This window comes from Anser anser (assembly GCF_964211835.1).
Source record: "Anser anser genome assembly, chromosome: 26".
Taxonomy (NCBI): domain Eukaryota; kingdom Metazoa; phylum Chordata; class Aves; order Anseriformes; family Anatidae; genus Anser; species Anser anser.
In genome coordinates this window covers 4,352,096-4,375,333 of record NC_139747.1, presented here as the reverse complement: position 1 = coordinate 4,375,333, position 23,238 = coordinate 4,352,096, and the positions used below count along the sequence as shown (strand labels likewise).

General features: G+C 39.7%; 1 protein-coding gene across 1 annotated transcript in view; it reads left to right on the top strand.

The window, feature by feature from the left end:
- The window catches only part of LRRTM4 (leucine rich repeat transmembrane neuronal 4), a 328,498-nt gene that overhangs the window by 34,747 nt on the left and 270,513 nt on the right, over nt 1-23,238 (top strand). Inside the window, exons 4-5 of the transcript XR_014575520.1 lie at nt 6,227-6,379; nt 6,900-11,163. The gene's annotated coding sequence lies outside the window, so the exon portion shown is untranslated. Of the gene's footprint in view, nt 1-6,226; nt 6,380-6,899 lie in introns of the transcript that reaches the window.

The window sequence follows — 23,238 nt, the reverse complement described above, 5'->3', positions numbered from 1 at the left end:
AAATCCTAGTCTTAGATGGTGTAAGGGCTTTCTTGGAGGGCTGTGTATGAATGCAGATGTTCTTCACCTCTCTAAATTAATACATTAACGTCATAGCACTTAGCTTGGGTTATCCCTTCTGTTTTCCTAATGCATTATTGCCAAAATAAGATCAGGATGTGCATTCATGAATAACTTGATATTTTTTCACATGGGAAAGCTTTTAGTGCAAAGCGACATGCTTTATTTCTTCGGGGTTATTGCTAGTTCAATGGCAATTTTTTAAAGATAATTTTTATAGATAAGTTTCCCCAAGTCATTCCATTCGGAGTGTAATTGGTAGTGATGTCCCTGTTCAGAGCTTTTAAAATGCTCCGATAGCCATCGCAAGCTCTAGGGAATATTTAGAGAGATTTCACCGGTGTTAGAATTCCCACTTAAATTGGGACTACTGGTGTGACCTAGCACAAGGATTCTGGGCTTTAATAGCAAAAGAAAACTGCAAACACTTACAATGGGCCGAAGAGGGAAAGTTAGCGGAAATGTAGAAAGATTCTGGGGATTCAAAGTCGAGCTGTTCCTTACGTGCTGCATCTTGGTGCTGCTTCCACATGATGATCTGGGCTTCTGCACGGGTTCTCGTCTGATACCACAATGTGGAACAAAGATACAAATAAACCTTTTATCTGGCAGCTAGAAGCTCTGACCTTTAAGAAACAAATTAGGAAGTGTTAAGACATTTGAAATCTGTTGAAGCTAGTCTCTCAACTGAGAAGCACAACTGGATTTAGGGACTGATACAAAGCCCATTAGCATCAGTAGAGTTTTCCTGTTGACTACAGCAGCATTTCAGTTAGGCCCGTGGTTAATTAAGCTGGCTAGCGAACAGCTGGGCATCTCCAGGCAACTTGCAAGTTATTCGGAGCTTTCAGTTGTCAGCACGCAGATGGATGTGATAGTTTGAATAACACAATGAGGCTGTTGGCTCTGTAACAATACAATTGCAATAAGTTGGCTGGCTGGCTTACCTGCCAGGACGAGGATGGTTGTCATGAGTGTGATATTTATGTGGACTACTTTTGGGAAAATGGTGAGAAGAATTGTCTTCCGTTTTTGTTTTTTTCTTCCCATTACAGGACCTCCTAGAGCATTTGTACTTTAAACATTTATTTTAAATGCAGGTAATATTACAGGCATGAACCATGACAGACTCCCTCAGTCATAGATGTTCTTTCTGAAGCCTTTAGATTTCAGTTCCAGATAACATTGTTAATAATCTGATGAAAGCTCTAGGTCTTTGGCTGTTCTCTAGGGAAAGAACTTCATCTGAGAGGAGCAGTGACTCTTCTATCTCTGCAGGCAAGAGCTGTAGGTCAACATCTTTCATTTGCAGAGCAAATTTTAATCGGTGAAAATACGTCATGGGAATAAAACAAGATCGATCTTCAGGATTGCATACTAACAAAACCAGCTATTTTCACTTCTAGTCTGAACCGTCAAGGACTTTAATGTCTCCATTGAAGAGAGGTGATCCACTTTTATTGTCAAGTTCCTCTGAGAAATGTGCAAATTTTATAGGACAGAATTCCAACTCCTAAAGATACCTTCCATGACACTACAGAAAGCACATCATCTCCCAAGTACCATACCTTCTGTTTGATATCAAGTAGCTGTGACTGTGTAATACTCCCTGACATCAATGAAACATTTTAATCTAAACTTCAAATCGTAAATTACTTGTACTGACTCTAAAAGAGAAAGGCGTTGTACCATCGGACTGCAGGAGTTGGAGTAAGCTGTTGTCTTCATTTGGGACACTCCTTTCAGGAAGGCACAGCAAAAACTTTTTTTTTTTTGTGGTCATTGCTGGTGCTCATTTTCAGGTCTCTTTATTTTTGTGGTTTTCTGAAAAGTACAGTTCAATGAAACTGTGCATGTGCCCAAAGGTAGTAAACCCCTCTTTCTTCGCCCGTGAATCTCGAGCCTTCTGCTGGGATAATTTAGCAGTTTGTGGAGCCATGTAGTATGTATAGCAGATGAGGGGTCTGATCTGACTTAAAAATAACCCAGAACATCATTGTGGCTTAGTATTACATTTAATGTTCATTCTGTTCTAACAGTTTGCTGTGTAAATGCAGAAGGAAGGTGAAGGAATTGACAAATCTTCGTATTGGAGGCAGCAGTCTCAAGCACACACAAGGGGAGTTGTTTGTCCAAGTTCCTAAGAAAAGGCTTGTGGAGTTTGTGTGTGATGTATCCACGTCTTTCAGCTAACTCCTAGGCCATCACTTCTCTTTGTTCTTCTGTCAGGGTGGCTCTTTTGACGATCTCCACTGTTATCTCAGTTGCATCCAACATAGCTTTGTTGAGCAATGTCTCCCCCTTTTGATAATCTTAGGGAAACTTCAGCAGCAGCAGCACTTTCCTGTGGCGTCTCAAGTACTTTTTTTTTTTTAAGCTGTTTTCTTATCAAGTAGTGCTGAGGATGTAGTTGCAACATTATGAGATTAGAAGTGACAGAATCCAGTCCGTGGTACTCAGACTGCTCTCCAGTGCTGCCCCACAGTTTCTACATTTTTATTTAATGACATAGGGAGTGTTACCGAGTTTTGTCCGTGTGCAGCTTGTTCTCTTCTCAGGTTTGTGCTAGTGCATTATAACCTCTGTTTATCAAAATGTTCCTTTTAGCCGTAATAGAGAATGTTATTTAAGATGCTAATACTGCTGTGTGTCACAAACCTGAATTTATGGTGAATTTGATGAAGAGCTGTGACTTTTGTTTGTCTGCCAGACTATTTTTCACGTGCTGATTTCATATTCTCACTTTCACCTTACCGGCCTACCATCCTCATTTGTCTTTTTTGGGCGATTTATTGCTATTTTTTTGGTGCCTGGGCTAGGCTCTTTTGCTTGGAAACTAACTTTTATGTATGTGTCCTAATAGTTTCATAAGCAGGCAGAGTTGAATTGTATGGGGTTTAGGTAGCCATGATGATACAGATAATGATAAAACATTTTTTGTGTAAAACGTGGCACACAGTCCCCTAAGTTTGTATGTTAGACTGTTCTGGAAGTTGTTGTGTCTTACCGCTAATGGAAGATATGTTAAACTTGATCTTAATTATAATTATTTTTCTAAAGCAACACGGTTCCGTTCCTGATGAGCTGTACCAGCTCTGGCTCAAAATGTTCAGAATAAACTTCTCTGGGACTTTGCCATTCTTGTCCAGTATTGAACTAAGCAGAGATGTTATTTTCTAAGTCTTGGTGTTACACAAAGGGTTTATCATTTCTGCAGTAGTGCTTCTGTATGGAAATCTCATTATGTATTTCAAAAAAGAATGCAAGCAGTATGATTTTCAGGAAGTGTAATTACATTTGGAGCTGAAAGGTAGCTGTCTTAGAACATTTGACCTTTATAATAGGCTGGGCAGAACATGTAATGGATACTTAGGCTTTAATGGTCTTGGAGGACTGAGGAAAGGTGATCTTTAAATAGGGATCCTATTTAGTGATTGCACAAGGACGATTTTAGCATAGGGAAAGTTATAATGGGGAATCAGTGTCTTCCCCCCGTCCCTGCAACTGTATAAAGGTTTGTGATAAAAAAAAAAAGGGCTACTGAAATGGACAGCGTGACAGATGCTGGTTTTTGCCAGAGTGGCTGTATAGGGAAATCCAGGCCCATGAGAACAAGCAGTTGAGGTTTTAACCAAAACTTCATTGAAATCAAAGGGCATCTGACTATTAAGATCTTGGGGTACGGGTGTGTGGAATCAGGCCTCACAATCCCCAATCTTTCTCATTTTGACCCCTCCCGTACAGACTTTCACAGTTTGAACAAAGCCATGCTTAATGATCACTTGTTGTTTCAATAATATTTGCAGAGCAGGTTTCTGTATTTTATTTGTCCATATTAAGCACGTAGTTATGATTAAGTTCATTGCAAGAGAAATGCATTACAAATTATAATGAACTTTAGAGAAAAAAACGCCTAATTTTTTGTTATCTTTAATATCTGGAATCCTGGATTGACTTTTATTCCATCTATAGTGAGCTTTTCTTTTTGGATTTTTTTCATGCGTTAGGTCTTTCTTACTTTTGAGAACATACGAATGTACATGCATGTGCAAATGCTACTACTGTAATTATCAAACTTAGATTCATTAGGTGAATGAATTCCCTGTGATTGCAAGACTTGGCAAGAAAGTATCTCCCAGGCCATCTCAGCTACCTGTGCAGGTAGGAATTGGATCCTGGAAAGAGGGTGGTGCAGTGACATGAAGGCAGTAACCTTGTCCTTTCTGATACAGCCCTGTCGTAACTCTTAGGTGATTTCCAGCAAGTTGCTTCGTGTCTGTGTGTGATACTTTTAATGAGCAGTGTTTTGAGACTAATCTTCCTAGGCTCCTTTACTGGGCAGTGCTTACTGCATTGAGCACTTTGATTGTAAAGGGAAACTGAGGAGATGAGCTTATGTTAGCCTTTTATAGGTTTATAGCCTTTTTTAGGCTGGATATTAGGAGAAATTTCTTTACTGAAAGGGTTGTGCAGCGTTAGCCTAGGCTGCCCAGTGGTTGAGTCAACAGCCCTGGAGGTATTCAAGAAACATGTAGATGTAGAGCTTAGTAGCATGGTTTAGTGGTGGACTTTAGTACTTGGTTAGAGGTTGGACTAGATGATGATAGAGGTCTTTTCCAACCTGAATGATTTTGTGTTAGCCTAACAGGACTAACGTTACCCTTTACCAATATCCACCTGTGTCATTTTTATGGGCAGAAAGGTGACTGTAGGACTTTTCTGCTTACTCTGGCTCTAATAGGAGTAGCATCTCTAGTACAAAACTGAAGACCAAAAGAGTATCACAGGTGTTGGATAGAAAAGCTCTACACTGTGAACTCTGACTGTGTAAGTAGTTTAAACAGGTTGGTTTTGTTACCTTCACTGCTAAAGCAACAAGCAGTGTCAATATTACTTATTTAAATCTCTCTGGGTTATTAACATCCAGCAACAATCGAAGGCTTGAGCTTTGCTAATAGCAGCAAACCTCCAGCATAGGGGAAGTACCAGCACTCGGATGTATTGTACGCCGTGTGACGGGGACTGCTTGACATGTGTTTTATTTTAAAAATGCCACTAGCTGAAAATTCATCAGACTTGTAATGCAGGCTTGAATTCATTTATATTGCTGGTGGAAGTAATACCTCAAGAGCCTTAGACAGATGCGTGAGTGGTGTAAGCAGGCAGTGTTCTCGGTGGATTAGAAAATGCTTCAAGCACCATCACCACCCCCAAGTCCTTTCTGCCCTTGCCTGCCTGACCTTTTGGAAGGTTTTAACATGGGGAAAGAAAAAAAAAAAAAGCAACATGCCCAAACTCATGCCTTCTGTTACCCTCAGGACCTTCTCTGGACCTTCTCTAGCTTAGCTACATTTGGAGTTTTTCTGCGAATCCATCTAGTGACCTGTGCCTGTTAGTGGGACCTGTGCCTGTTAGTGCAGCCTGTGCGACCTCTTGTTGCAGCTCTGCCTCAAGTAGATACGCAGTGTAATTGAGTTTTCTGCCCAGTGAAGTCCTGAGATGGTCCCATCTGTTAATAGTGCATAATACTAGGAATCGCCATTTGTTGAAGCCCTAGAGTTCATACTTGTCAGAACTGTACAGCCGCTGAATCGGGCATGATCGTGCATAGGGCAAGATTGCAGCAAACCACTCATTTGGATGCTCGCCAGCGTTGCGGGGTCAGTCTGCACATGATTTCCCTGTGCTTCTCGAAGGTGAGGGTGGGGAAATAGCTCCCCTCCTGGGGACTGGGTTTTTTAAATCATCAAGAAGTCATGTGTGTGTGCTTTAATTTGTGGCCTTGCTTAAATTATCTGGAGTCCTTCAAAAGGAAAAAAAAAATCAATTTGACTTTGGCAGCTGTCTCTACAATGCCTGCCAATCACCATAGTATCTTGGCTATTTTTAAGTCTCCTGAAATCAGTCTGCATTAAGGCAATAGCTGTGCTTGGATTTAAGCCCAGGACTCTATCAATATAAAATGATTTGTTGCAAGTTTAAAGATGCTTCATCCCTATTCTCTCTCTTTTCATTTACATTTTAAGCTTTCATCAAAATGTGGATCAACATTACTAATAGAGCCTTTTTTTTCCTCTGTTCTGCTTCATGCTTTCTACAAAGAAAACCTAAGACTGTATGCTCTTAACCTCTGTCTAATGTAAGGCTTTTTTCCTTCCCATGAAAGAAGAAGGATCAAGTTGTTCACTGAAAGAATCTGCTGCAAGTCTTGCCAGCCTTGTACCATTTGAATACACTTTCCAGTACAGTGCTGAGGGACGTGAAACAAGTGTGTAGGAGAGCAATCCACAAAAAGGAGATGATCTTTCATATGCAATAGGTAATGGAAATAATCCTTAAAGAAAAGATCTTATTCTTCCAGATTTAAGACCCAGGTTTCCAAAGTGCTGAGTGTGTTGGATCATTGGTCCTATTGACACACTAGCTGTAGAAGACTTCGGGATGCTTGCCTGCTCCCTGCAGCTAGGATTCTTTCTGTGTTTGTGTTCTCTATAATTTGTCAGGAGTCATGCTCACAAGGGGAATAGTTTATTTCAATAATCAAGTTTCTGATTGCAAAACTTGCTATTTACTTGTGTCATTTCAAACCTGCATGCAGTCATTATGTCCATCCACACAGGCTTTATTTTTCAGTGAGATTTCCCTGGGGAAAAACAAGTACCCGATATCACTGTCCGTGCTGTAGAGAATTACAGTCAATTAAGTACTCTAAGTCACTTTCATGTGATTGAGTATAAGAGTGTTGTTAGTCAAGCTTGTTTTAATTTATAAAAAAAAAAAGTTCATTGCTTCAGCTTCTCTTTAGTAGAAACATAATTTCCCTGTATGTTTTTCCCTAGATTTCAAGGGATTTCTGTGGCACAGACCATCATACAGAAGAAAGGAGGCATTTGTGTTCTGTGACATAAAGCCAATGATTCTGTCAATCTCAGTGGTGTAATCTTTATATGCTATTAGAAAGCATTAGCTCTCTTTCGTCACAGCTCTCAAAGCAATGTTGTTGTCAGAACTGTTAACGGAAGTGTATTCAATTAAATATGGACCATCCCTTTACAAATAAATCAGAAGTATTTTCCTAGTTTCACGAGTAAATATTGTGATTTATTTGTAAGTAGCAGCAATGTCCCTTATGAATGTGGGTTATTGAAAAGAAACCCCTGGCCTTAATAACCCTCCTGTTTTCATACAGCTTACCTAAGAGTGGCACTGTACGAAGAGGTTATCCAAGGTGGGCAAACTGCATGTTTCTTGTATAGTTTTTTGCCAGCAGCAGAACTTAGAAGTGTTTTGAAAAGCTAGTTGCTGTTAGCATTTGATAAATGGTCAACTGCACAGAAGTGAAGGAACTTTCCTGAGGCCAGCTGCAGGTGGGAGTTAGGCCCAGCTGCACTGATGTCCAGTCAGGAGCTACATGGCTGCCTCCTGAGGCGGTGCTTCTTTCCTATAAAGAGGAGCTAACATCTCACCCGGGGCCACTCGGTGTAGGCTGCTTTTATTTACCCTTATTGCTTAGGCCTTGCTACACCTCCTGTTGTGTGGATGTGTGGCTGAGTGTAGCCAGCAGGCCCAGGGGGGTGATTGTCCCCCTGCACTCTGCTCTGGTGAGGCTGCACCTCGAGTGCTGTTTTTACTTTTGGGCCCCTCACTACAAGAAGGACATCGAGGCCCTGGAGCGTGTCCAGAGAAGGGCTACGAAGCTGGTGAAGGGCCTGGGACACAAGTCCTGTGAGGAGCAGCTGGGGGAACTGGGGTTGTTTAGTCTGGAGAAGAGAAGGCTCAGGGGAGACCTTATTGCTCTCTGCAACTGCCTGAAGGGAAGGTGTGGGGAGCTGGGGGTCGGCCTCTTCTCGCAGGTAACTGTGACAGGACCAGAGGGAATGGCCTCAAGTTGCGCCAGGGGAGGTTTAGGTTGGAAATGAGGAGACATTTCTGCTCAGAAAGAGCAGTCAGGCATTGGGACGGGTTGCCCAGGGAGGTGGTGGCGTCACCGTCCCTGGGGGCCTTTAAGGAAAGGGTGGGTGGGGTGCTTAGGGACATGGTTTAGTGGTGACAATGGTGGTAGGGAGATGGTGTGACCAGATGATCTTGGACGGCTTTTCCAACCTTAATGCTTCTATGAGCAAGCTCTGAGCCTCTGAGCAACCTGTGGCAATCCCTGTGGTAGTTCTTCGTAGTGCCAAACAGGCTGAAAAGGTTGTCCCGGCCCACCATGGCCTTGGAGGCAGCCGGGAGTGTTTTTGAGGTTGCAAAAGCTGCAGGACTGTGATGGGTGAAGTTCTGTTTGGCACAAACCGTACTCATACTGCCTGTACTGGAGTGTAGAGCAAGTTGTCCCATTGCCTGAGTCCAGATTTCATCTCAGAAGAAAGTGAAGGGAGTGAACTTGAGCAGAGAGAACTGGCTCCCTGAGCCCTGGAGTGAAACAGCGAACAAATTGGCAGCAGAGACTATTTGTGTTCTTTGAGGGGCCGGAGAAGAAACCTGCTCAAATTAAAGCCTATATATTCTGTTTTTCTTCTCCCTGAATTTTTTCCAGGCACAATCATCAAATGCCTAATAAACAAAATGAAAACTAAACTTTAAAACAAAATCTGTTACTTAATTTGTGACAAAAAGATTGGACAATATTTTTCTTGAAGCTGCAGTTTTTGCTGGAAATTCTTCTGAAAAACAGCATCACCTTGTTCTAGCTGAATTTGATTTCTTGTAAGTATATGTAATTTAAAGAACTGTTTGATGTTCTGTGTGGGTGGAGGAGATGATTTTTAACTGTCTTTAAAAACAACAACAACAAAAAAAAACAGTGTTCTTGCCTGGCCTGTCTCAATATGTGCTAGATATTATATAAGTAAAAATTTTTTTATTTTTATTTTCCTTTAAGGCATGCTGCAGTAGCATTAGTACCTCTGGGGAAAAAAAGAATAGATAATTCTTATTTGTTATTTAATTGTTCAAAGTTTTGTAAGTTCACGAGATGCCTAATTTGTACCATTTCACTACTTTTTGGGTGAAAACCTCTTTCAGGCTGTATCACTATTTTCACGTGTGGCTTAGAGTTTTGAGCTCTTTAGTTTATCAGCACTATAAGGAAAATCTTCCTGGAGACTTTCCATCAAACCCATTTGTTGATGAAGGAGGGAACATCTTTTCTAATGCTTTAAAGCAGACGCCATAAATTTTGAAGTGAACTTCCCGTGCCCCTATTAATAGATAAGTAATTTTTTTTAGCACCACCCTGACCTGAGTAGCTGAGATGGGACAAGCTGGGAAGGTGAATGCTGTGAACGGGGCGATTGTCACGATTTAGAGGAAGTATTTTTGCTTTGCTCCTTGATATTTTGTGTGTATGTGATAGAGACATTCGAACGTTATGGTTTGGGTACCACTGAGTAATTAACTGGCTGGCTGAAACAGGAGGTTGCTGGTTTTGTCGGTTCTGGATTGCTCTGCTGTGTTCAGCTTTGTGAAGCGCTCACAGCTGGTACTCGAGTGCAGGCTGAATCTGGTACTTAATAATGTCTTTTTGAGTCCTGTAGGTGCTGAAGGTGATGTGCTGGGTGCCTCTGCTGTCCTGTAAATTCTTCCTTCAGATCCACAGTACAGCGGTGTTTCTCTAAGCCTAAAATGCAGCTCTCCCGAAAGGCTGAGGCTGGCTCCAAGACATTTTGTTGGAATTCAGTAGGTTACATATAGAATCTAATGTACTCTTGTAAGAGGCGCAGCAAAAGAGAATGCCCGGTATATTCTGTACCGGGCGGAATAACGTAACTTCCTAAAGGGCCGTAATGCCTGCTGCTGTCATTCTGTGCAGTTCTGCAAAGCTAGTTGAGAAATGTTGACTTCAGTGGGCCGCGGTGCTGTTTACAGAATGGTTAACACTGAAATAGCTACTGTGGAGTGTTTGGTAGGGCAGGAAAAATGCTTTGTTTTTCAAAGCTCCCTGAAAGTGGCTGCTTGGAAAACAGGACTCCCATTCCATTCTTCTTGGACTTTTAAAAATAGCCTTGAATTAATAAGATGCAAAGCAAAGGGGGAGGAAAAACAGGTACCCACCAATCGTTGTCATAAAAATAACCATAAGAATCAGTGTGATCGTAAAAGTGTCCAATTATGATGTTTTGCTGCAGGCCTAATAAAAAAAGATATAAACAGAATGTAACCTTGAAATGAAATAAATACATTCAAACATCAGGCCATAGCATAAGAAGAAATAGTGACTTGGGCTTTGTTCCAGGCAATTAAATGTTGGGTTCTAATTGGTAGGAGAGCATGTAAGAGCCAAATCTCCAAATCCAGCTGTTCCTCTAACTCTGCGATGTTCCTGCTGACAACCAGCGGGTGTACTTTCATTAATCATTGACTTATTTACTAACAATATAGATTCTTGTACATTTGGGGCTATCTTTTATGTCAGAGGAGCTCAGCTGCAATCAGAAAGGCTGTTTGGGTTCAAGGACTTTCCTTTGTCTTGCTGCATCTCTTGCTAATGCTTGGTATTAGAAGATAGCTGTTTCTAAAATTGGCACATGGTGCTGTCAATTTTTGCATGTTGGTAGAACAGCCCCCGCTTGTCACAGGGTGCCGTTAGCTGCAAGACTGTTTGAGTCTGCAAGTATAAAATTGCCAGTCTCTGGAGAAAAAAGTGCTGCTGCTGTTGTTTGTTTGCCACCCTAAATCTAGTTTTAGCGCTCTCCTGATACTGCTTAAAAAACAAAAACAACAACAAAAAAAACCCTAACAAACACAAAAACGAAGAAAAAACAACCCGCAACTTTTTTGTCAATGTGAAGCTTAATAGAGTGGTTATTATAAAAGTACATGAAACCTGGTCTTGATATTTAAGACTGGTTTTGTTCTAAGACTGCTTTACTTTCAGTGACTCATACGAGGTTTCACCCATTCCTTAGTTAGTCCTTTAATAACCTCCTTTAATAATTCCTTTATTACGTTCAGCTTTTCTTTTCCTAAATAAGGGTACTGAGGGCAAGTTTATTGAATTTGTCTGCAAGAATAAAGTTTAGATTGAAATTTGCTCTAGGACTTTCCCATAACTTGGAGTTTTATCCATAAGCAAACAATTCTTACAGGTCGTTACTGATTTCTTAAGATGCATCAGTTTTTTCTTTGATTGTGGTAAGTAGATGCTTTATGTTACCTTCTCTATACCATAGTGTCACCTTGTTAGAAAATAAAAGTTGCATTCCCCTTTGGTTTAATGTTCATCTCAGTACTCTAGTAGTTTTTCTATAATTATGTAATCTACCTGTTTTGCATGAAATTCTGCTCCCAGGTTTGCAGTACAGAGCTCTTCTGACATGCAAGTGGGAAACAGCGTTGGAAAATCAGCAGTGAATGCAGACAGGTAGAGGTCTTGCTATAGGTTGGACATGGGGGAGAAATTTGGGGAGGGTGGGGTAGAGGATAGGTGATCCCTGACCATGACTTAAGGGAAATGACGTATCAGGGCAATATTTGGTTATCTTGATTCTGAAGGTTGGATCAGTCAAAGAAATGTGTTTGTTTCTGATGTAGAATGTGGCAGATGCTTCCCATATTGTGCCATAAATTTTGAGTGAATTAGCCAAACTGAGATTTAATTAATTCTTATGGAAAGCATCACAAGATCTTTTTATATGGCACCGTTACTTTGGTCGGGGAGAAATTATTTTTCTGCTTCACTTTTTTCCCTAAATTTCCCAAATTGAAGAACAGCTGCACAAAGCACCACTCAGTGTCTGTTTGGTAAAAATCTTTGGTTCAAAGCTCTTTTCAGTACATTCAGGTCTTGGATTCTTTCTTTTCCACAGGCTTAACCCCAAGTTGTTTGCTATCAACCAAGCTCCAGGCTAACATAAATAAAGTCCGTCAACATAGAACTTGCAGAAGAGCTACAGCGTAGCTGAATTCTCGTAAGCATGTCTGATGGTAAGTCAGAAATCTCCTTAACGCACCTGATTATCATTCAGGAGAATTACATCGATTATGGTGTATTGGAAGTGTGTTACTAAAGCAAGAAATAACACATGAACATGCACATATATAAATTCAAAGTTGTTTTTTCCAAGCATAGGAAATGAACACAAATGGAAGAATGCAATTAAATGTTAGTCACTATCTCTTTTTTTCTTTTTCTTTCCAAGTACTTTTGGAGTGTAAGTGTACATAGGTGGGCTTCTGGAGTGCAGACTTTTTAATTATTCAGTGGAGTTGCAGAGTGATAACTTCTTAAGGACAATTGAATCCTGATGTGTTTTTTTTTTTGTTTGTTTGAAAGCTGAATTCCCCCAAGCCAGGGATTGTGGCTTCCTGTGTCATGTGGGATGGGTGTTTTTTGGCTGGAATTAGATGATCTTTAAGGTCCCAAACAATTCTGTGATTCTCTGTCTAGCCTAAGAGCAAATCTTAATGAGATTACAGTTCCTGTAACCTGTTTATACTCCAATTAAGCTTTACTAGTGTTAAGGTGGAAGGTTATGAATTCCTCAGGACAGGGAGTAACTTAGATTAAATAAAGTACACAAGGAGCAAGATTAAATCAAACAACTTTGCAGATTTATAAGGCATAAGATTATTCTGGTTTTGGAGATGTCTTTAATTACCTAAGACATGATGACTACAGGGCGTGTTTGAAACCCTTGAACTAATTCTTTCCTGAACACTTTATAGCTAATTTTACTAGTTGTGTCAGTATGTATTGTGCTGACTCTTTGCTTTAACTTCATTTTCTTGATACACTCACATGTTGCTGCTGAAGCTGTGTTTTTTCAGATAAGATTATACCTTTCATTGTGAACAACGTGTTACTTTACCAACAGGCAGTAACAGTATATGGTTAAATATGTGTATATTTTACTCCGAGGTATTGCATATGCCAATTGACATATGTTATGTTCTGTCAGTCCTCTATTTTGATAGTGTAAAAGGATTGCTGTGGAAGAGAAGTTCTGACGTATTGCCAGTTAAGCTGAAAAATCATCTGGCTGCTTGTGTGTTTCAGAGCTGCAATTGTGCAGCTAAAAAAGATGAAAAGTTTTGTGTAGCTCTGGTCAAGGTGCAGCAGGGGTTAGGAAGAGCCTGCCGCACAAACAGGTCTCACATCTTCCTGTAGCTTTATTGTAGTTAGCTTTGGGTTAAACATATTTTGCTTATTTTACCAGTAATTTTTTTTGTCCTACTGTGTTGCAACAGTATCGTTACTTCGTAAATTAAAGGCTATCCTTTGCAAAAGCCATGATTTTATGTGATTTCACAGTGCTTTCTAGATAGAGTATTGCTTTTGATATGGGCTCTACTGTAATATAAATATTTAATAGCGATGTTAAAAGGACAGTGCAAAGGTGAGCAAAAGGGTAGATGCTTTGGAAAATTGAAGTGGAAAGGTCAGTGAGGAGATGAAATGAATGGTATTAGCTTAAAATTTTTCAACTTTTAAAACTCTAATGTAGTCCATAGTGCCTGCTGTGGTCCCATCAGCCACGATGCTGTGGTTTGTCTAATTAAACCGCATGCTGCAGACGGGAGCTCAGGTTTTGGGGAACTTCCAGCTCGGCTTTTTCTTGCTCAGTATTTTGTATAAAGCAAACCTAGTGCGTATTGATAAAGTTGCTCCTCTTTTTACGTTTACAGTGCTAAGAGCAGGGATTTTTTTTCCTCTTTGAAGTTAACAACAACTTGCAAGACCCCATTCTTGTTTATCAGCTCAAATGAATATCGGTAGGGATACCTGCTAGTTGGCTGGTACCAGTCATCTGCAGGGTGCTGGGCATGAGAGGGATCTATAGGAAAGCAAAGCCAAATCTGTATACCGTAAATAAGTCACGTCTGTGCAAATGTCTGGAAATTGTAAAGCATCAGCTTTTTAAGCTTTGGAAAAAGTCAGTCTGTCTTTTTTTTTTTATTTTAATTGTCTTTTGGGGCTTGTTTTTGTTCACCTGATGCCGTAGCTGCATCAGTAGCTGTAGCTGGAGTTAATTTTTCTGGTAAATAAGCTGTCTCCAAAAATACAGTTTCAGAAGGAAGAAAATGTTCATAAACTTCAACTTCAGGCCTGCTCACTAAAGCATGCAGGGAAAATGAAGCAAACTATATTGGCTTTTGATGGTATGAATGTACCAGCGTTGCTTTTTAAAACAGGAGGAACAGAATGAAGAGGGAGTGTTCTAGGGGAAAAAGAAAGAAAGATAAAGTAGGAAAACCAGTCTCCCCCTTCCCCCCATGTTTTCCATTCTGAATTTTAATTCCAAACATCAGAGTTTGTTTCCAAAGAAGAATTTGGAAAATACTTTTTTTTTAATTACCTTATTTTTCAAAGTTTGTTCTTTAATATTTCTGCTTCTTTCACTGTACGTATCACTCATGTCAGTTACATTGGCACTGTAAATGTTTTAGGGTATGGTTTGGTGCATACAGTGCATAGTATGGTTTGGTTTGCAGTTCCTAGTCAAACCCTTTAGACTTTCTCAATATACAAAGATGGTTTTTTTTGGATAATAAAAAAAAAAAGCCCTGTTCAACTACCAAGTCCACGATGGTCAGAAAAACCACAGCACAATTATATGGTCAGTTAAGAGCTAGAAAAATTTCTGTGTTAGTAAGCAAGCTACCCTCTGCTTGAACGAGACTCATATTTTGCTGTTCTCTCTGTGATCCAAGGAGGTATGATAATAGATCCTCCAGCCCTTCATTGCATATTCACAGTACTTTCTATTAGCGTTGGTGTGGTGATAGTCTGAGAATTCACTGAAGGAAGAACATTAGAAAGAAACAAGCTAAAAATTACAGGTCTTGATTTTCCCTGCCCCAAAGATTATTGAATTCCCATCCCATTACATGTCATTTCCCAAGCACGAGTCTGCATTTGTACCAGAAATGAGCTGGAAGCTGAAAGTCTGTATATGTGGAATTTTGATTTTAGTCCATTTCTGAGGGATATTGGTAGTTAAACAATGATAAAGATTTTTCTCTAGGAGCTAATTGCAGTCCACTCGAACAGCTGCCTCACAATACAGCAAGGCCACTGCTATTTTCTGTTCTCATTCTGCCACTCGGTAACTGTCATCCTCATTAGGATTTAAATCAGTTCATAAGTATTTTGGCTTAAGCAAGCTTTATTTCTGATCAACGCAATGCCATGATTTTATGTCTTTTTTTGAGTCTTTAGCTTAAAGTAGACGAGCTTATGATAAATACTGCAGATGTGTTAGAAGTTGATTAAATTAGGAGTAGAAATGGACAGGAGGCAAAATGCACAGAGGAGCAAGTTTGGGAGTTTTCAGCCATGCTCTCAATCTTTGTTAAGGGATTCAGTCTGCTGTCAAAAATATAGAAACGATAAAAGTGTTTCATTTTTTTTTTAACAGGATTAGCAGAGAGGAGGGAAAAAAAGTTTGGTTTTTTTTTTCCTTTAATATAAGAAGTGAGCACTCAGTGAGAAATTTCCTGTGTCTTCAAATAAAATATATTTTTCATGTCGATTAGAAAAATATTTGTGGGAGAAAAATTCAACTCAAAACTTTTCCGTGTAACTTCCCCCCAGCAACAACAACAAAAGCCTTTAAGACCCTTTCTTAAAAATATTGCTTAAAAACTTGTCTAGCTTATTTTAGCTATCACTGAGATGAAAATATGATTTAAAATGCATACGTTGCTTGGCCTTAAATGCATAAACTTTGCTCCAAATGGCTTTTCGAAGTTCAAAATAAATACAGCAAATACAAATTACTCTTCAGAGCCAATCTCCATTCAAAAATTAGGAGGCTCCCCCCCCCCCCCCCCCCCCCAAAAAAAAAATATGTCAGATCTCTGGCTGGATTTCTGTTATTCTGTACGGGAATGGATGAAGACCTTGATGGAGGTCAACAGAGCAGAATGATGTTTGAGTTTGAACTTAGAAGCTGCACTGAGAGGAATATGTCAGCTGGAGGCATAGGAAAGTATTGTCAAAAGGGATTTTGCAATAGGCAAGAGCCCAGCAATTAAATACTAAGATTGCATTTCTCTCCCGTATTGGCCTTAAGTAATAAAGTGAGGATGTTGGAAGAGACAGCAGATGTTGTGTCATCATCTCAGTTGTTTATGTCTGAGACACACTGGGACAAATTCTGTTCTATTCCATCAATATAAATCCAGAAAATCTCTATAAATAGTGCAGTGTCAATCAGTCTGCTCCATTCTGATGGGAGAGCCGAATTGGAACCATGCTTGGCCTTGCTCTGTCCGTGTTGTAAACAGTTTGCCCGAAAAGGCCTTTTCCTTGAAGAAAATTGTTCTGGCTTCGGATTGTTCCCACAGTGATGTAAGCTCCACAAGCAAGGCCATGTGCACTCACACTTACTATCCTAAAATATTTGCTGTTAGTGTCAGCTTCTTGCCCACTATATTTTTCAGAAAAGAGACAGGCTGCAGTAATTGAGATGAAGTGAAATAACTCAATCATCCAGCTCCGTTGAGAAGAGACTGATGATCACTAAACTGGCAGCGTCGATTCTCTGTGATGTACAAATAGAGAGCCTAAGCTTTAGAGACCACTGGAGTTGCTTAATTTCGAATTTAAGCCAGTCTTAAATCTAATTTCAGTTGAATTAGTCACATTTATAATGTGTAAGGATCTGTTCCTGTCCTGTTTTACAAACGCTCTGGAAATAGACAAGTGGAAGATGATTCAGCCTTGAAAAGAGGACCTGTGAGGGGACACCTGGCAGAGGTATGTGAAATCGTAGTAGAGGATGACTATATGAAATCATACAGTCGTGCTCTATGAAGGGACTCTTCTCGTCCCCTTGTGACTTACAGATTGTCAAAGAAAACTGCTAAGTGGCAGGCTCAAAACAAATAGCACGTCCATGAGATACTGTGGATGCCAAAATGAAGGAAAGGGAAGAAATCTTCGGAAGACAAATTCATTAGGTGCTCTTCAACACAAAAATACAGTACCTGTTCAGAAAGGCCCTGAGATGCAAAATCACTGCAGAATATATGGGTACACACAGAGTATTCTGATTTGTTTATAAATACAGACATACAAAATACGTTACAGTCTTCTGTAGGTGATTGCTAGTGAGAATTAGTGCAACTATGGGATCAAGGTGGATATAAAGTTGTTTTATGCAGTACAACCACTTTTATTGAGGATCTGAGCTGATTAACACTTGTCGTAAGCTGTCCTCCTTTCCTGTGTTTGCAGTGGCATGCCCCAAACCCTTTGGATTCAGTGTGCTATAGTGACGTTCCCTGACTGCATCTTCCAAGGACTAGAGGTTTGTCTTTGAAACATCTCAAGATCTTTGCTGTCCAGTGAACAGTTCAAGTACCAGAATGGATGAGAAGTCTAAAAAGCTAGAGAAGCACCTACATCCACATGCAAATAGCTTATGAAACCATCAAAAGCAAAATCTAACTAGCTTTAAGGTGGCTTCATAAATGAATTTATGAATTTAATGAGCTAGATGGTAGTTGGGTAGAGCTTCCCAAGAGACCTGTCCCTTCAAACAGCAGGTGCAAAGAGGGAGAGAAAAGATGGGGCAGGGCTGATCATGTGAAACGGTTTCACAGGGACCAGTAAAATGTCTCCAAGCATCCCACTCACCACAGTGGGAGGAGTTAGTTAGATATTTATTAAAAGGAATAAAGATGTCAGAATCTCTTTTGAAACTATTTACATATATCTTCCCTTAATGAAAACAAATTGCTTATATTTTGTGTAGATATGCATAAAACACTCCATACATCAAACTCCACACTGAACAGCCTTGTAAAGTAAGAAAACATATAAGTTATTACTCAAACAATAGGTTATATATTACTGACTCTGTAACAGTAATAGAAGCCCATCAATCATTGGACAGGCTCAGCTTTAAGCCTTTTTTTTTTTTGATGTATGCTAAGCGAAGCAGACCCAAGAAAGTGGCTCTAAGTCAAATAGTTGCTTAGCTAAATCTTTACCTTTGTCAGCAGTAGGTCATAAATGGATTTATTCCTGTGTGATTCTGCTTATCATCATTTTATAATTCATGTATACAAGTAATCTGGTTCCGCCTCCAGACAGGTTGTTGCTCAAGAGTGCATTCTGTGGTCATAATTAGAGTTTTATTACAGTGAAACTCTGCAGTAGACAGCTGATGGCTGGACTGTTACAGCCCGATTTGAGTTCAGAAGGGATTTTATAGTTGGGGGGGTGGGGAATTGTTCTGATTCAAGAGAAATAGCAGGTGCTCACTGTGCTTATGGCAAGGTTTCTTGCACTCAGGCATGTGTATGTACATGCATTTATATTTACAAGAGTTGTATGCAGGAAAAGGAGCTTTGATCAAATCCCAAGAAGTCTAAAGGCACTGTCGGAGTTGTACATCCTGTGGTACATAGGCAGACTTGAAAATACATCTTGTGTTTGGAGAAAAGTTCCAAGATAGTGCCTACATTTGGTAATGCAGTCAGAAATAGTCATCTCTGTCACCTGGCAGGGAAAATACCATGAAAATATGCTGTACCTATGTGTTTGCTCCGCCACAATTTGGGTTTTCTTTCCCATCCATCCCTTTGCCTTTCAGCCTCAGGAATTTCAAAGAAACATCCACCCAGTGGCCCTTGGGTTTGGCTGAACTAACGCTGAAGGACAAGACGGTGTATCATGGTGCTTGCAGGTAATCAATACTAACGATGTGCCTGGAGTCACTGAGTAAAATGAAATTTCAGCAAAAGAAGTCATTTGGGACCAATTCCGAACGCACTCCCCTGACCCCAGCCAGGGGGAATCCCAAGGTCAGGCTGCAGCTCTCAGCACATTTTTGGGTGGATGAGTCCACTTCTAAACAGGGAGTTTTGGAAGTCTCCTGAGTATGTGGGCAGTGATAACATTCAACTCTCTAGAGAATGCATTTTTTTTCCCTTAAGAAAATTGATTTAATAGAATCCTAGAAGACTGTTCTTTCACAGTCTCTGTTACGGTGGAAGACCAACGGGGAAAGGCTTACAGCTCGAGATACTTGGTCGTGATTTAATGGTGATTGATGGGTTTTACTTCAGTACCTGCTTATAATAAGAGGAGAAGTGGGTTATTAAATATAGGTTGCTGTGGAATTTTTGTAAGCAACAAGCAGGTTGAAGTGACGAAGAGTGCAGAAAATACATGCTAGGCATAGGAGCAAACATACAACAAAATCAGTGCAATGTTCCTGCAGTGGAGGGGGGGGTTAGACAGGAAGAAAAATAGCTTTAGCTGCTCTTTGTACTAAACTGGTTACAACACTAGCAAAATCCTAAATTCTGATATTTTTGTTTGGTTTTGTTCAAGTAAAGCTGCATGCAAAATATTGCTCGTTGTTCACCTGCGATTAATTTGGAGCGCCTGTATAAGCGTTCTATAGTACAGCATGGAAACATTGCACAAGAAAGATCTCCAGAGAGGCTGAATTGTAACTGTGATCAGAAGAACAGCAGATTAGATTTAAGTAAGGAATAGAAGGGGGAAGGATGTCAGTTCTTGCCATCCTGTGGAAGTTTTAGTTGAAATAGAATAGCAGAAAAACTGGTGTGTACAGTAATAGGGGGAAGCTCATCAAAATGTATCAATGAATCCAAGCTTTCCGTATTCAAAAATCAAATAATTTAATAAGGAGATATTTGCAGAAGTTGTTTACACATGGGTTGAGCTACATTAGACAGAAAATAATTTTGGCCTAATTCTGAAACATGTTCCTATTGAATAAGTTTTTTATCCATTGGAATAACTCAGCTGGTTGATATGAGACTCTTCAGATATAAGCAGTGCTTATGAGATTGTTACACTTAATTAGTTTATAAATCTGTCTCCAGTAGCTGCATATGAAAATTTAATATGCCAGCTTCAGAACAACATGGTGTTTTTTACTTTGCTTTGAGACGGGAGGGTTTATTCTACTAGAATGAACCAAAGATGGAAGCAATTAAGATTAAAAACCTTTAAAAATAATACAGATGTCGTAGAGTTACTTCCACAGCCATAACAGGGCAGTGGTGATAGTACCAATGAGAGCCAGGTTTTGATTACCCACCTTGATGAACTTTACAGTAAGCTGTGCTGGAAATTCTTCTCCCCAGTTTGACTCCAAATACTGCCCATTGGATAAAAGTTGCAATTACACGTGCTGTTGTCTTCTCCCCAAGAAGCAAAATTAGTCATTCTTGTTTCTAATAGCGAAGCCTTTCTTTTATATGAAGGCTTTTCCATTTTTTGAGCTGTGTTTGCCAGCTTGCCCCCTCGGTTTGATGTAGGTAGTTGGCTGTATACTTCTGTGTGTGTGTGAGTTACGTGTGTGTCTTCATAAGAAGCACTTCAGTTGTAAGGACTAGCTATGGACAGGCTTACTCCTCAGTCATGGTTTGTTTTTTTTTCTGCTTGAACTGAACATGTAAGTAAAATAACTGTTGCTATTCCAGGGAAGGAAACTTCACCCAGCATCTGGGAAGCCATCACAAGAATATAAATAGAATAATATCCTGTTCATGCAGCTCTGAGTAATACATGCACCACATCGCACAGGTGATAACAGCTTAAATATTAATTCATCAGAGAGCATTATGTGTTAGAAAAGGTACACAGAGTTAATTAAGCCTTGGAGGCATGCAGGATTGATCCTTAGCTGCCATAAATTGCCTTAGCTTCATTGACTTCAAAGGAATCATCCTTATTTACACCATGGGAGGATTAAGCCCTTCTATTTTAAGATGGTTTAGATTTGAATATCTTAATATGGACAAATTCTTTATTAAACGAATGATATTAATCATTTAGTGCATAATAGGGTGTGTTTCAAAGAGTAGAGATTAAATAGCTTTAAAGTGATAGAACAGCAACCCATTTATGAATCACAAAGATTTGTGAGGCTTTAATTTCTTTTTTCCCTGTGTCTTGGCCTGCATCCATCCTCCCTACAAACCAGAGGAATACATGGCATGGTCCACATGAGAATGAAGTTGACACCTCTAATTACTGGTGAGAAACAAGTGCTTGCTCTTCTTCAGTAAAAACGTTGGGGGATTTCATTTTTTTCCCCATGCTGATTTTATTTTATTTTTTTCCTGAAGTTCTGCAGTGAAAAAGAGAACCACCAGTTTCAGGAAAGCTAACACCCTCCCAAGACAGATCAGTGCTTTGCTCAGCAGGTTCCTAGAATACCTAAGCCCTTCTATGAATCAGGCCGAGCTGGAACTTGAAGCCTGAAATTAGGAAAATAATGTATAAAATAAGCTGTTGAGCACAGTTTTGAGCCTTTTTTTCTTCCTGTAGCCCAGGCAAGTGGTCTGGAAAGCATGTTGCTGTTGTTATAAACGTCGTCTCTCACATTTTGACCAGGAGTTGTCGGGTGCGATGCTGTCACGACGGCTGTTTCCTGAAATAGATGCAGTCCTGTGAAAAGCTGCAGCTCCAACAAATCGATATTTTTAGACAAAAAAAAAAAAATCACACTGGGAACGTCGCAGTTAGCTCTGCTTCTGAATCGTAGCTGCTAACACTTTGTTGGGAGGTGTTCCGTTGTAGGATCGTGTGTCCGCCCAGCACAGTGCAGCAAAGTGAATAGGGAGACTGGAAACTAAGGGAATTTTTGATGCCTTCAGATACAGACTTGTTTTTTCCTGCTGCCTCCAGCTTACTGTATCCCATCTGCCCTAACTCTGTCGCCTGTTTGTATTTGTAAACTTTATCAGGGCTGGTGAATTTGGTTCTGGCATGTTTCCTCTAAGTGCATGAATGCATGTGCAGACGTGCTACACCTAACCATATATACCTACATCTAACTGCATGTGAGAATCTGTTTTACGTTTTTCTTGTATCAACCTAGGATGTACTTTTTTTTGTGAAGGTACTTCATGTGAAACTAGTTTCTCATGTCCAAACAATTCCTCTTTGTTTAAAGAAAATGTTTTTTTTTTTTATGAGCAGGATATACTGAGGGATTCAGACTATTGATTCCTTTCAAATAGCCTGAGATGCTAGCAGCTTTATCCTTTTTGTTCATTTTTTATGGGTAATGAAAAACAGTTTAATATCATTATGCTCATCAGATAAGGCTTAAAAACCTTACTAAGGTTCAAAAGAAAGTCCTAAATAGATTGCGAGGCTTAGCTGTATGGATGACTGTGTCTCAGGAGAGCTGTGTATTTTCCAGACTTCTAAATCCTAACATCCCTTCCACCCCCCAGATGTTTATTTAATACTATCAGAGAATACTTCTGGGCCATGTTTTACTATGTCAAGGGAGAATTTGGTTGGAGAAAGCAGGTTAGTTATTTTATGGTGGGTTTGACTCCTGTAGATACTGGCCATGCAACCTACTAAATAATGTACCAATAATTTAGTTCCTCTTGTTTGTCTGCTTCCAGGGCTTTCATTATATTGTACGGTAAGCATAAATAGGTTTTTAAGCCTAAGTGCAGTGCTCTAGAAGATGGTGGAGAATTTATTGTTCGAGCGGAGATCTGAACTAGCGTAGGGACGGACTAGGGGGGAAATGACATTCCCCATGCACATCCCTGGTACTTGTCTGTATGTGCATGCAATACTGTATTTTTTTTTTTTTTCAGCCCATGACTCATTCCATCTGTGTTATAAATCTTTGTCAGTGCTGATTTTCAATCTGCCTGGTCTTGGTGAAGAGTTGAATCAATAAAAAATTTCCTTTTTCTGGCTGCTTTGTAAATTTTTATTTGAAGATGTCAGCAGGTAGTCTTCTCGGATACACCCCTTCCCCCAAACCTTGGAAAAGATGTATAAAAATTTGCATGTTTTTGTGCATTCTGCTGTCACATTCATCTAATACGCAATGTGCGGTTGTGCCGATAAAGGGTGTTGTTTTGTAATAGAGAGTTTACGATCTACAACCATGTGAGCATATTGCCATGTAAATAATCCATCTTTTGGGAACCGCTTGACTCGAGGTGTTGGCAGTGTTTGTTTGTGAGTATTGAGCACAATGTCACTGGTGTTTTCTGAACTGGAAGGAATGGGTAGTTCCTCACAGTCAAACAAAAGACAACATGAAATTACTGTCCAAAGTGCCTGGATAGCTGGAAAGAATTCAGAATTTTATTTATAAAATAATTGATTATAATATAATTTATTATAATCTATTTATAGATTATAGATTTATAGATTATTTATTATAATCTATTATAGATTTTATTGTCTAGATGCGTGTAAGTTCT